This window comes from Corythoichthys intestinalis, chromosome 10 (genome assembly GCF_030265065.1).
Source record: "Corythoichthys intestinalis isolate RoL2023-P3 chromosome 10, ASM3026506v1, whole genome shotgun sequence".
NCBI classification, from domain to species: Eukaryota; Metazoa; Chordata; class Actinopteri; order Syngnathiformes; family Syngnathidae; genus Corythoichthys; species Corythoichthys intestinalis.
The window spans coordinates 36701399-36713490 of record NC_080404.1 but is presented as its reverse complement, the minus strand read 5'-3'; the positions used below and the strand labels follow the sequence as shown (position 1 = coordinate 36713490).

Below are 12092 nucleotides of genomic sequence, written 5' to 3'. Positions count from 1 at the left end.
TGTGCAAGTTCTCCCACTTGAAAATATTAGAGAGGCCTGTAATTGTCAACATGGGTAAACCTCAACCATGAGAGACGGAATGTGGAAAAAACAAAAAACAAACAGAAAATCACGTTGTTTGATTTTTAACGAATTTATTTGTAAATCATGGTGGAAAATAAGTATTTGGTCAATACCAAAAGTTCATCTCAATACTTTGTTATGTACCCTTTGTTGGCAATAACAGAGGCCAAACATTTTCTGTAACTCTTCACAAGTTTTTCACATACTGTTGCTGGTATTTTGGCCCATTCCTCCATGCAGATCTCCTCTAGAGCAGTAATGTTTTGGGGCTGTCTTTGGGCAACACGTACTTTCAACTCCCTCCACAGATTTTCTATGGAGTTGTGATCTGGAGACTGGCTAGGCCACTCCAGGACCTTGAAATGCTTCTTATGAAGCCACTCCTTTGTTGCCCTGGCTGTGTGTTTGGGATCATTGTCATGCTGAAAGACCCAGCCATGTCTCATCTTCAATGCCCTTGCTGATGGAAGGAGATTTTCACTCAAAATCTCTCAATACATGGCCCCATTCATTCTTTCATTTACACAGATCAGTCGTCCTGGTCCCTTTGCAGAAAAACAGCCCCAAAGGATGATGTTTCCACCCTCATGGTTCACAGTGGGTACAGTGTTTTTCCGATGCAATTCAGTATTCTTTCTCCTCCAAACACGAGAACCTGTGTTTCTACCAAAAAGTACTATTTTGGTTTCATCTGACCATAAAAAATTCTCCCCGTCCTGTTCTGGAACATCCAAATGCTCTCTAGCAAACCGCAGACGAGCCTGGACGTGTACTTTCTTCAGCAGGGGGACACGTCTGGCAGTGCAGGATTTGAGTCCCTGGCGGTGCATTGTGTTACTGATAGTAGCCTTTGTTACTGTGTTCCCAGCTCTCTGTAGGTCATTCACTAGGTCGCCCCGTGTGATTCTGGAAATTTTTGCTCACCATTCTTGTTATCATTTTGATGCTATGGGGTGAGATCTTGCATTGAGCCCCAGATCGAGGAAGATTATCAGTGGTCTTTTATGTCTTCCATTTTCTAATAATTGCTCCTACAGATGATTTCTTTACACCAAGCGTTTTACCTATTGCTTATTGTTTGTAGGTGACCAAATACTTATTTTCCCCTCTAATTTGGAAATAAATTCTTTAAAAATCAAACAATGTGATATTCTGTTTTTTTTTCCACATTCTGTCTCTCATGGTTGAGGTTTACCCATGTTGACAAGTACAGGCCTCTCTAATCTTTTCAAGGAGAACTTGCACAATTGGTGGTTAATTATACTTATTTGCCCCATTGTAGGCATCAAAGTTTTTTTCTCTCAACATTAAAATGTTCTTTGAACGCAATTACACTATTCTTTTCAAATTAGTTCTTTATAAACTTATCGGCACAGTTTTTTCTTGTTTCATTAAGACATTTTCTCTTAAAATTCCAAGTTTATTCTTGTTAATTTGTTCCCATGGTCAGACTTTTCTTCTTAAATAATTAAACCTAATTGTCATTAACAGATGGCAAAATTTCTGAATACTTTAACTTTCATTTTGTTTCGCCTTATTCTGTAAGTGCTAAAGAGACTCAGACACATTTCCAGTGGAACCGAGACACTGCCCTGACTGCAAATTGCACTAGAACAACGTCAAGTGTGCATCGTTGCTGGACTGTCTGGCTCTGGGAAGGCCATTCTTTATGTCTGCTGTCTGCCCCCCACCTTTGCGCCCTCCGCATACACACAAGTGCATTAGTATCACATTTCACAGAGAGCTCTCAAATACACGTCTGTCTTGTTTCAATTATAACAATATGGAGCAGGCTTGTAAATTACAAAACCCGCTTAGCTGTTTCGTGTTTTTAAAATTTGGATTGAAGATAATGCAGATGGTTTACAATATGAGCGTAGAAGTTCTTGCGCGTTCCGAGACCTCCACGATGCAAATCTACTGCGCATTCTTCCCTTTTCTTGGGCTTTGGTTGCCATCACACTAAAGGTTTCTATGGCGACAGCAGACAACAGAAAACTCCCGGATTGTTTTACTAGTTTCTTTTGATTTTGTTTTAGTTGTTTAACATTAAGATGTATAACATTTGTGGGAGTGACTTTTCTGCCAACCCTCCTAGTCAAAGTGATTTGGGCGATTGGCAAGCTCACTTTTTTTCGCTAATGCTGGTGGTGTTGATAGTGCCACTTATAAGGGTTTCCCTGATGTTGATAGTAAAGCCTCGATTGACGTGTCTGCAGGCACTCCAGGATTTTTACGAGGCTACTTTGGCTGCCAGAAACACATCTATGCGTTTGGGAAGGACTCGTAAAGTTGGAAAATGTCCTGCACAGACAAAGAACTAAGCATTACGGAGATGCGGCAAGGCTTTTTTTTTTTTTTTTTTTAATGAGGAGGTGACAACATAAAAAATGTTTCAATGCTACTCTAATTTTCCTATTTTTTGGGTCTTTGTGATCTTTTGTTTTTTGGTCTAATACAGTATATAATTATTTTTTTTTTAACATGATCAATTGTTTTTTAAAATATTTTATTTCTTTTCTATTTTCAACCACCCTTTTTGTCAAATATGTGCACATTTTTCCACTGATATAGTATGACTAATACACCTCTCTCTCATATATTTTTATTATATACTGTATATGGCAGAAAACACTCAAATGACTTGGAAGTTCCGCTCTGAGACCCCCAGTTTGGCCAAATTTCAAAATTGTCCTATATGCATGTGTGATACATCATTGGAAAGCTTAAAATCTCAAAAATTTTGAAATAGGAGGGCATTTTTAAACTGTATATATTTATATATATATAATATAGTTTAAAACCCTAACTCGAGATGAGAACATGAGAGAGCATAGTTAAAGACACCATGATTTTAACGAGATATTATCGCATACTTAGCTTATTTCGATCCAAAAACTCTGTGTGGCATGTATCACTGGGTGTCAAGACAAAGCTGTGAATGGCCACAACTGGACTTTTGGGGGATTTTATGGGTGAAACACGGTAATATAACAAGGGTCGCGATGCAGAAATCGCAGACATCAAGGAGTGGTCAAGATTTTCTTTTTCAAATATTTAACCTTTTAAACTTTTTTTTTTTTTCAATTTTCTTCTGTTTGGATCGATTATTTATCATTTAAAATATTGGGGGAAATGCGACAGTAACAAAAAAACAATACAATTAGGTGATAATTATGAGGTAGATATGTGACCTATTTACAGACACTATTTTTTTCAGTGTGATGTAATTTGTTTAAAAGTTTAAAATATGCGAGTGAATCATTTTTTAAAGTCGTTTTTTTCTTTAAACTAAATTTTAGACATCAATTAATGATTCTAAGCTAAAAATTAGGGCTGTCAAAATTATCGCGTTAACGCGCGGTAATTAATTTTTTAAATTAATCACGTTAAAATATTTGACGCACATGTCCCGCTCAGACAGTATTCTGCCTTTTGGTAAGTTTTACAGCAAGGTTTTTTGTGCTGTCTAACAGCGAACTCTTGTGGTCGCTTTGCGACATGGTTTATTGCTTTCTTGCCAGATCAATATGGCTGCACGACGTCTCGGGCTGACGCCTACGTTGTAATGTTGTGCTTATATGATCCTTGGACAAGATTTGTCCGTAAGTATGGTTGTTGTAAAGAACATATTATGTTAGTAAGCGAAATGTTATATTTTTTGTATAAGACGCTTTTTGTTTATGTTTAGTGAACCTGTATAGCGTGCTAAGCTAACGTTGTTGCTAATGCAATGCTTGTGTACTTTTTTTTGTAGTTTCACTACGGTCTAAAGAGGACAGTGGTTTGAGGCCATTTTATTAATAAATCAGATGAAAAAGGAAGAAGTCTGATTATTAAGGCGTCGTTCACTAGCTGTCTAGCTTTGGAAAAAGTAGACGCTTAGGAGTGAGGACAGCATAGACAGATTTAAATGACAGTAGAGTGAAATGCCCACTACAGTCCTTATGTACCGTATGTTGAATGTATATATCCATCTTGTGTCTTATCTTTCCATTCCAACAAATTATTTTACAGAATATATATATAATTTACAGAAAAATATGGCATATTTTATAGATGGTTTGAATTGCGATTAATTACGATTAATTAATTTTTAAGCTGTAATTAACTCGATTAAAAATTTTAATCGTTTGACAGCCCTACTAAAAATTATAGACATTTCAAATATAATTACTTACCTTCTTTTTATGGCTGGATTGAAACAAAAGCGGTTGCGCAGGGTCCGCAAACGGGGGTCTCCAGGGTACTTAAAAATAGTTCTGGGGCTTAATTCGCCATGATACTGCTATGGGAGCATATAGACATACGATTGTTCTATCAAACATAAGTTTTTTTGGCTTAAAATACAGCAGTTTATTTTAAAGAAGGGTGCAAGAGCAGAAACTGCTTTTTCAGCAGTTTGTCTGTGTTTTCTGCTATATAATATATAATTAGGGATGGGGAAAAAAAGTTCCAAACTGTGTAACTGTGTAAATGGCCCGATTTCCAATCACATGATCGCATCGGGGACATCCCAAATACATATGTACATATTAGTGTATTTTCTGACTGCTATATTCGCATTTTTAAGTGGTTTTGTGTTCGACTCATATAATGCTCCTAGCATTTCATCCTGTTGTGTCTGGTCAGTGTATACCGCTCTTCTAATGAAGCGTATAGGAGGCTTATTGTAGGAGTTAAGTGATGAAATGAGACTCATGCGGCAGCTACCAAAACGACCATGTGGCACTCATCAGGTGCCGAAGACTTAAATTAAAAAAAAAAAAAAAAAAGATAGAAAGAAAAGGTGGTCCCTTTTGCCCTATTCAATCCCATGAAAGCAGTTCATTCTCACATGGAAAGGTTTTCTGTTTTTTAATCTCTTCATCAGTGTAAGGTATTAAAGTACTTATGTGGACTTTTTTTTTTTTGCATTTAATCTTGTTCCGCCTCAGACATCTGCTTCCTACATTACCCATCATGCAATTCCATTATGACCACTCGACAAAGGCAGGTTAAATTATTTTCTGAGTTAAAACTTAGTTTGATACTCAAGCCGTCTGCCTGGTGACACTGCGGTTGCCATGGCAGCCAGCCAGCAGGTTATTCCTTCTGTGTATGACAGAAAGAGTTGAATGGCAGGTCACCCTTCACCCAAGCTCACGATCACAAATGGCATGACTGCCAAAAAATGTATGAAAGTAAAAAAAATAAAGGGGAGAAAAAGATATTTAAGACGGACGTTTTACAATTATTTATGATACTATTATTAAAAATTTACCATTTATTTACCCTTTATAGGGCAAATGACTTATTTTTGGGGGTGGAATGAACAGTGTCATGTGAACGCCAGATCTCGATAGAAATTTTATATACATATGTATATACTGTGTTATTATTAATCATGTTTTTTTTTTTTAGAATAAAATTGCAAATTGTTAAAGGCATCCACGGATGGAAAGACTTGTAGTTCTTAAAAGATAAAAGTTATTATGAGTTAAATTAATTTGATATTGAAACCCCTCTTGATGTTTTCATTTTCATACAATTTGTAAAATTAATTTAACTGAATTTTTATTAATTTAGTTGGTCGCCATTGTTGTTGACATCGCAGGGCGGTGATGTTACACGGGTACGCTGCTGGGCTTCCAGAGTATGACTTTAGCGACATAAACATGTCATCTGTTCTACCATTTCACTATTTTTGAGCTGCCTTTTGATACGACTTTTTGTTAAATACTATTCGACCCCCCACTCTAGTGGGTTTTTTTTGTTTGTTTTTTCGTTTTGGTGCATGTGTAATATATATATATATATATGGCGGAAAACACTCAGGTGACTTGAAGTTCCGCTCTTAGACCCCCCAATTTGGTGACATTTCAAAATTGTCCAATATGCATGTGTGATACATCTTTTGAAAGCTTAAAATCTCACTTTTCTGGGGGAAAACCCTACCTAAACCGTACCTACCTTGTTTCGATACAAAAACTCCATGTAGCATGTATCACTGAGTGTCAAGACACAGCTGTGAATGGCCACAGCTTGATTTTTGGGGGATTTTATGGGTGAAACATGGTCATATAACAAGGGTCGCCATGCAGAAATCGCAGACATCAGGGTGGTCGAGATTTTCTTTTTCATATATTTACCCTTTTAAATGATTTTTTTTTTTTCTTCTTCTTTTTTTTTCGATTTTTTTATCATCTAACATATCGGAGAAAATGTGACAGTAACAAAAAAAATACAATTAAGTGATAGTTACAGTACAGTACAGTTACAGTAGGGAGAACAAGTATTTGATACACAGTATCAAATACTTGTTCTCCCGTATGAGGAAGATATCCGTGACTTTTTTTACAGACACCATTTTTTTCATCGTGACGTCGTTTGTTTAAAAGTTTAAAATATGTGAGTGAATAATTTTTTAAGGTTGTTTTTTTTTTCATACAAAATATTAGACGTCTGTAAACAGGGGTTTCCAGGGTAAAACGGACAAATTAAAAAATACTTCAGGGGCTTAATGCGCCATGAATCTGCTATGGCAGCATATAGACATATTGTTCGATCAAACACAACAGTTGTTTTGGCTTAAAATACAGCAGTTTCATTTAGAGAGGAGTGCAAGAGTAGAAACTGCTTTTTCAGTCTTGTCTGTGTTTTCCGCCATATATATTAAATCTTGATTATTGTATCCTATTTTGCTCTGGTATTTTTAAATAATAAACTTTTTTTATTTTTTTCATCATGATAGTATTTCTGTACTATAATTTGTGAATCTTGATTTGTCATAGTTTCATTTAAACAGTGTTTTCCGTTTTACTAATTGATTTCAGTTTTGCAGATATTTGTGCACTTTGCGCTTTCAAATATTCTGGGGTCAAATATTTTGGATTTTTTTTTTCTTGTATTATTTATGCTGTTGTTTTGTTTTTTTGTTGTTGTTTTTTTGCTCAGATTTTGTCATCTTCCAGACATCTATTATGGGATCCAAATATCTTATTCTTCTTATCCTTGTTAGAGAAAAGCAGCATTAAGTCATTTGTGAAAGATTGGATTGTCAGGAGATTTTAATCCCTGTGATGTTAATTGGTGTCTGAGCTGATCCCACTCCCCCCTTGCCCCCCTGCCACTCTTTATTGAGATGATCATCTGACAGTGCGTGCCTCCTATGCGTCACATTCCTATATAGGAAGCGCAGCACAATGAGGAACCCAGTCAGCAGTGCTAATTGACTGGGCAGGCAGAACTGTATAGAGTTCCGCACTGAGGTTTAGTCACATTAATGTCCTGCAAGGGAGGGTGTTATTTTTTTCTTTTTCCCCCCAATCCCGCCATGTGTCAGGATCAGTATGACAAAAAGCAACGCCTGTCTGTGATCCTTATGAGCTTTAAGTGCTGTTAATTGTGTTTTTTTTACTTACATAAGCACAAAATTATATGAGTCCACAATGCCCGTGGGGTTTTCTGCTTTATTGATTTTTCAAATATGTCGCTGTACAATCCAAATAAAAACACTAGGCACAATTCATGGACTTGTCTGGCAGTGCATGCTCCTACTACAGATGTGATGTGATGTATTGTTTATTTCCCCTGTCTTTTGCGTAAGTGGCTCAAATGCGACGGCTGTAAATGTTTAGTTTACATCAAGTGCCGACTTTGCTGTGTTTGGGGGCCATGTTTGGAGGCGCGTGTTCAAGCTTCAAGTCAAGTGGAAACACACGAACACAAAGCAGCTGTCCAAAATTGCCCTACGGATCATTTTTGTTAGTGATACTGTCCCAACTCAACTTTATTTGGAGAAACCATCGCTCAAATAAACTGCTGTTCTTAAAAATAAAACAAAATAATTAGAGATGTGGCCGAAAATAGATAAAATTGCATTTTCGGTTAAAGACCGAAAGTTTACCAGCGAATGGTATGGAGAGCCGTAGTCCTCTTGTGATGACGTAATCAAAACACGGAGAGAATCAACAGCCAACATGTCCGCGGTTTGGAAGTGTTTTGAGATATAGGTAAAGAAATATATTAGTTATTAAAAGAAGGAAAATAAAACAAATTTGCTTTATCACTGCTGCAGGCGCGTTCTCAAGTTGCTTACCATTGATGTTCCACATCGCATCAAGTACAGTGAATTTGAGCCCGTGCATGAGTAGTTTGGAGTTTAATCCAGCAAACAGTATACAAATAAAGAGCATTTGCTGTGGTTTAGTACAATACGTTTATATCACGACTAGGGTTGTTCCGATCATGTTTTTTTTGCTCCCGATCCGATCCCGATCGTTTTAGTTTGAGTATCTGCCGATCCTGATATTTCCCGATCCGATTGCTTTTTTTGCTCCCGATTCAATCCAATCATTCCCGATAATTTTTCCCGATCATATACATTTTGGCAATGCATTAAGAAAAAAATGAATAAAACTCGGATGAATATATACATTCAACATACAGTACATAAGTACTGTATTTGTTTATTATGACAATAAATCCTCAAGTTGGCATTTACATTATTAACATTCTTTCTGTTCGAGGGATCCACGTATAGAAAGACTTGTAATTCTTAAAGGATAAATGTGACTTTGTATATTGTGACTAAATATTGCCATCTAGTGTATTTGTTGAGTTTTCAGTAAATGATATTGTAGCCATTTAACTTCTGCCCAAATGCATGATGGGAAGTGCAACCATGACCATGACCAATTGATATATCTTCTCTGCGTTGGGAAAGAACATAGGGTGTTAAGAAAATAATCAACTACTACCTTTCTTCCCCACGTTGCCTCACATGTTATTTTTAATTGCTGAGAGAGGTATTGTAAGGCTTTAGCCACATAAAAAATGGCTCCAAAGGCTGTCAAAATTTTCTCTACTCTTTATACGCTGCCTTTTAGCGCTATCTATAGGTAAAACGGCGTCTTTATAGATTGAACACGACAATGCGTGAGTGGGTGGTGCAGCGCATGCGTTAATTATTAAACGCGATTAATTAAAAACAAAATAATTACCGCCGTTAACGCAATAAATTTACTACTCTGGATGAGTGTAAGACATTTTGTCTATAGCGTTAAATACAATTAGAAAACGATTTAAATAAAAAATATATATATATTAAAAAAAGGCATGTCCGATATTTTTTTGCCGATTCCGATACTTTGAAAATGACGTGATCAGACCCGATCAATCGGCATCCCAATCGATCTGGACATCTTTAATTACGACCACATCCTCTTTTTGTCACATCTTTTTCCCGCAACTTCCACCCCCTCCCTGTAAGTCGGTGTTTAACCCAGCTGGTAGCGTCTTCGCCGGCTTTGTCGCCGCTAGAACTCGGCTCACTCGCCTGGCTCTCGATTGAGTCCACTTGTTGCACAAGAAAACACTTTTTGTCTAATTTTAAGGAGTAGGAAAGATTGTAACAGCCTTGTAAAGAACTTTACTATTTTCGGTGAGAATGGAATAGTTTTTTTGTTGTTGTGAACTACAGTTGCACACAAGCGTACATCGAGATCTTATTTAGCTTAGCAATTGGAGGCTTGAGACCTATTTTTCTAGTGTCCCAAACTTCCAAGAATGCACAGTCATCAAGGTTTCATCGGCCGTGACATGTGTGTCTTTGTCCACTGAACAGAATGCTATGACGAAGCCAGCACCTCTGCTATAGGACGTGTTCAGTTTGCAACAAAATGCTCTATAATACCGTATTGGCCCGAATATAAGACGGCCCTGATTGTAAGATGACCCCTTCTTTTTCAAGACTCAAGTTTGAAAGACTTTTTGAACACCAAATTAATTTTTATACAGAAAATAATTACAGTAAATCCGAAACAAATGTAACAATATATTTGAGAGAAAATATATTCAAATATATTCAAATCATTCAAATCTTAATATCTGAACATTTAAATATGTAAACTAAAGTGCAATCACATTCGTAAATGAATGGCTTCTGGTTTTTGAAATGTAAATAAACCAATCTATTTTGATAAAACAACAAATTTGCAATAACTGCATTAACCATCATAGTGAAGTCTAACTGTAACTGTAGTCTTGAAACAAATCTGAATAAGGAAAAACATTACAATAAAATAACGCAAACTGGTTAAACTTCAGAGAAGCTGAGATCTGTCATGACAGAACATCGCTTCAATGATATCTGACACCATCTAGCTTCGTGAATGGGTATAATGTCTAGACCGCGAATATAAGACTACCCCCTCTGTTTCACTCTTATTCCAATGCAAAAAAAACACCGTCTTATATTCGGGCCAATACGGTAATAGAAAATGAACTGTATGCATGTGTATTTTTCGGCCAAGTCTTTCCAATGTTTGTTTTTTGTTTCGGCCAAGAACTTTGCTTTCATTACATACCTAAAAATAATTGCTTTAATATCATCTAAGTTCATCACAATAATATTGATGATGGTACTAAATTTCTTTGTAATAAAAAAGACCCCTGTGGCACATTCTATGCCTTTAATTATTCAAAATTTGTTTTTTAATCACTCCATGAGATTGAGAAGTTTCCTCAAATATTACATTTTTTGGCTATTATTTTTGCAGGTTTTAGCTGAAATTCGAATAGTTATGTTTATTGTATTTTCTGTCTACTGTTCTTGTAGATTTCACGCATCTGTGTATTTTTAAGCTGTCTTTGTCATTTACATTTCTTTTCCCTGTAATATTTCAGAATTGCTTTAATAAACAATAAAAACAAGAGACGAAAAGTTTTGTCCGAGGAGGGGAAAAAAAGGGAGGCTACCAGGATACTCAAGAACAAACATTAGCCCTCAACCCAACTGGGGGGTTAGCCACACGGTTGCTAACCATCATATGCTATTGTTTAGCCACAACTGGATTCATTACCTTATTGTTATTCATCCTTCAAATAGCTGAGCCGCTTGAAAAGAACTTTTAATCCATCAGCAGGCAACAGGGAGATCATGATTTTACAACACTGTGCGGGTGTGCGCTGGTCCTCATGGAAAACGTAGTCTTCCATAAGGCATTTTGTCCAATGGCATCGCTAAAATTGAGCAAAACTGAAAAGTTACCTAGTGTTGCTTTAAGAGTTTGTACTGAATTTTGTCTTTTTTTTTTGTCCCGTATTTTTTCCCTTTTAATGTTTCTTCATTCCAAATGTTTTTATAATTGTCATTTTCTTATGTATTTATTTTATTTTTTATATTTATTTAATCTGTAGAAGTGTAACTATCATTCTATAATTGGTTTATTGATTTGAATACTATTTTTATCTTTTTATTTATTTTTAGTTCATTGTTTGTACAATATTAATTTTTCTTGCAATATTTTAGCTTTTCTTTGGTCTAATATGTAGAATAAAATAGAAAGCCTGATCCCAGATTTTTGTAAATTTTTCATTGTGTTAGTCACACTCATTGTGACCTGACAATGTCAGGACATTCCAGAGTAGGTCCGTGAGGTGTCATTGATTAACTCAAGTCAGACATGTAGCTCTGGTGTTTCAAATGTTGACGTTTAAGGCGCCTGCCTCATCCAATCATCCACTTTCTGCTTCTGGTTTATTTCAGACCATTGGTAATCTGCAAGTAACATTTTTACACTTGTACTTGTCACACAATGAAATCTCAGTCTGGGATATGTTCCAGATCCAACGGTCGTGGGAAGAACTAAGAATCCAAACATAAATCAACTCAAAGTTGAGTCCCAATGTGGTCGACATTACATGGAACCACTTTCAGACTACAAGACAAAATAATCATGTTTTTCCAAGAGTACGTCCGTGATATGGAAGTCTTAAAGATACACGGGGCGAGATATGCGATCCGGCCAGCAGGCGACCTGCGGGCACTGCTGTGGTGAGTGGTGGAATTCTGTGGTTTGTCCTGGTGCTGCTGGAATGTCCAACGCAGCCAGAAAGTCACGGTTCATGTGACTTGCATAAATAGACAGCCGCGGTCGGGGCTTAAGAAGTGGTTAGTAGACAAATTTTAGGGATTGTTTGGAGAGATTTAAATTGAGGTGCGGTCGCATGCGATGCCACCTGCACTTTCTCACATTCAAATGTTT

At 36.5% G+C, this 12092-nt stretch overlaps 1 protein-coding gene across 1 annotated transcript in view; it reads left to right on the top strand.

The window, feature by feature from the left end:
- The window catches only part of stox1 (storkhead box 1), a 39778-nt gene that overhangs the window by 17113 nt on the left and 10573 nt on the right, over positions 1 to 12092 (top strand). The window lies entirely within an intron of this gene.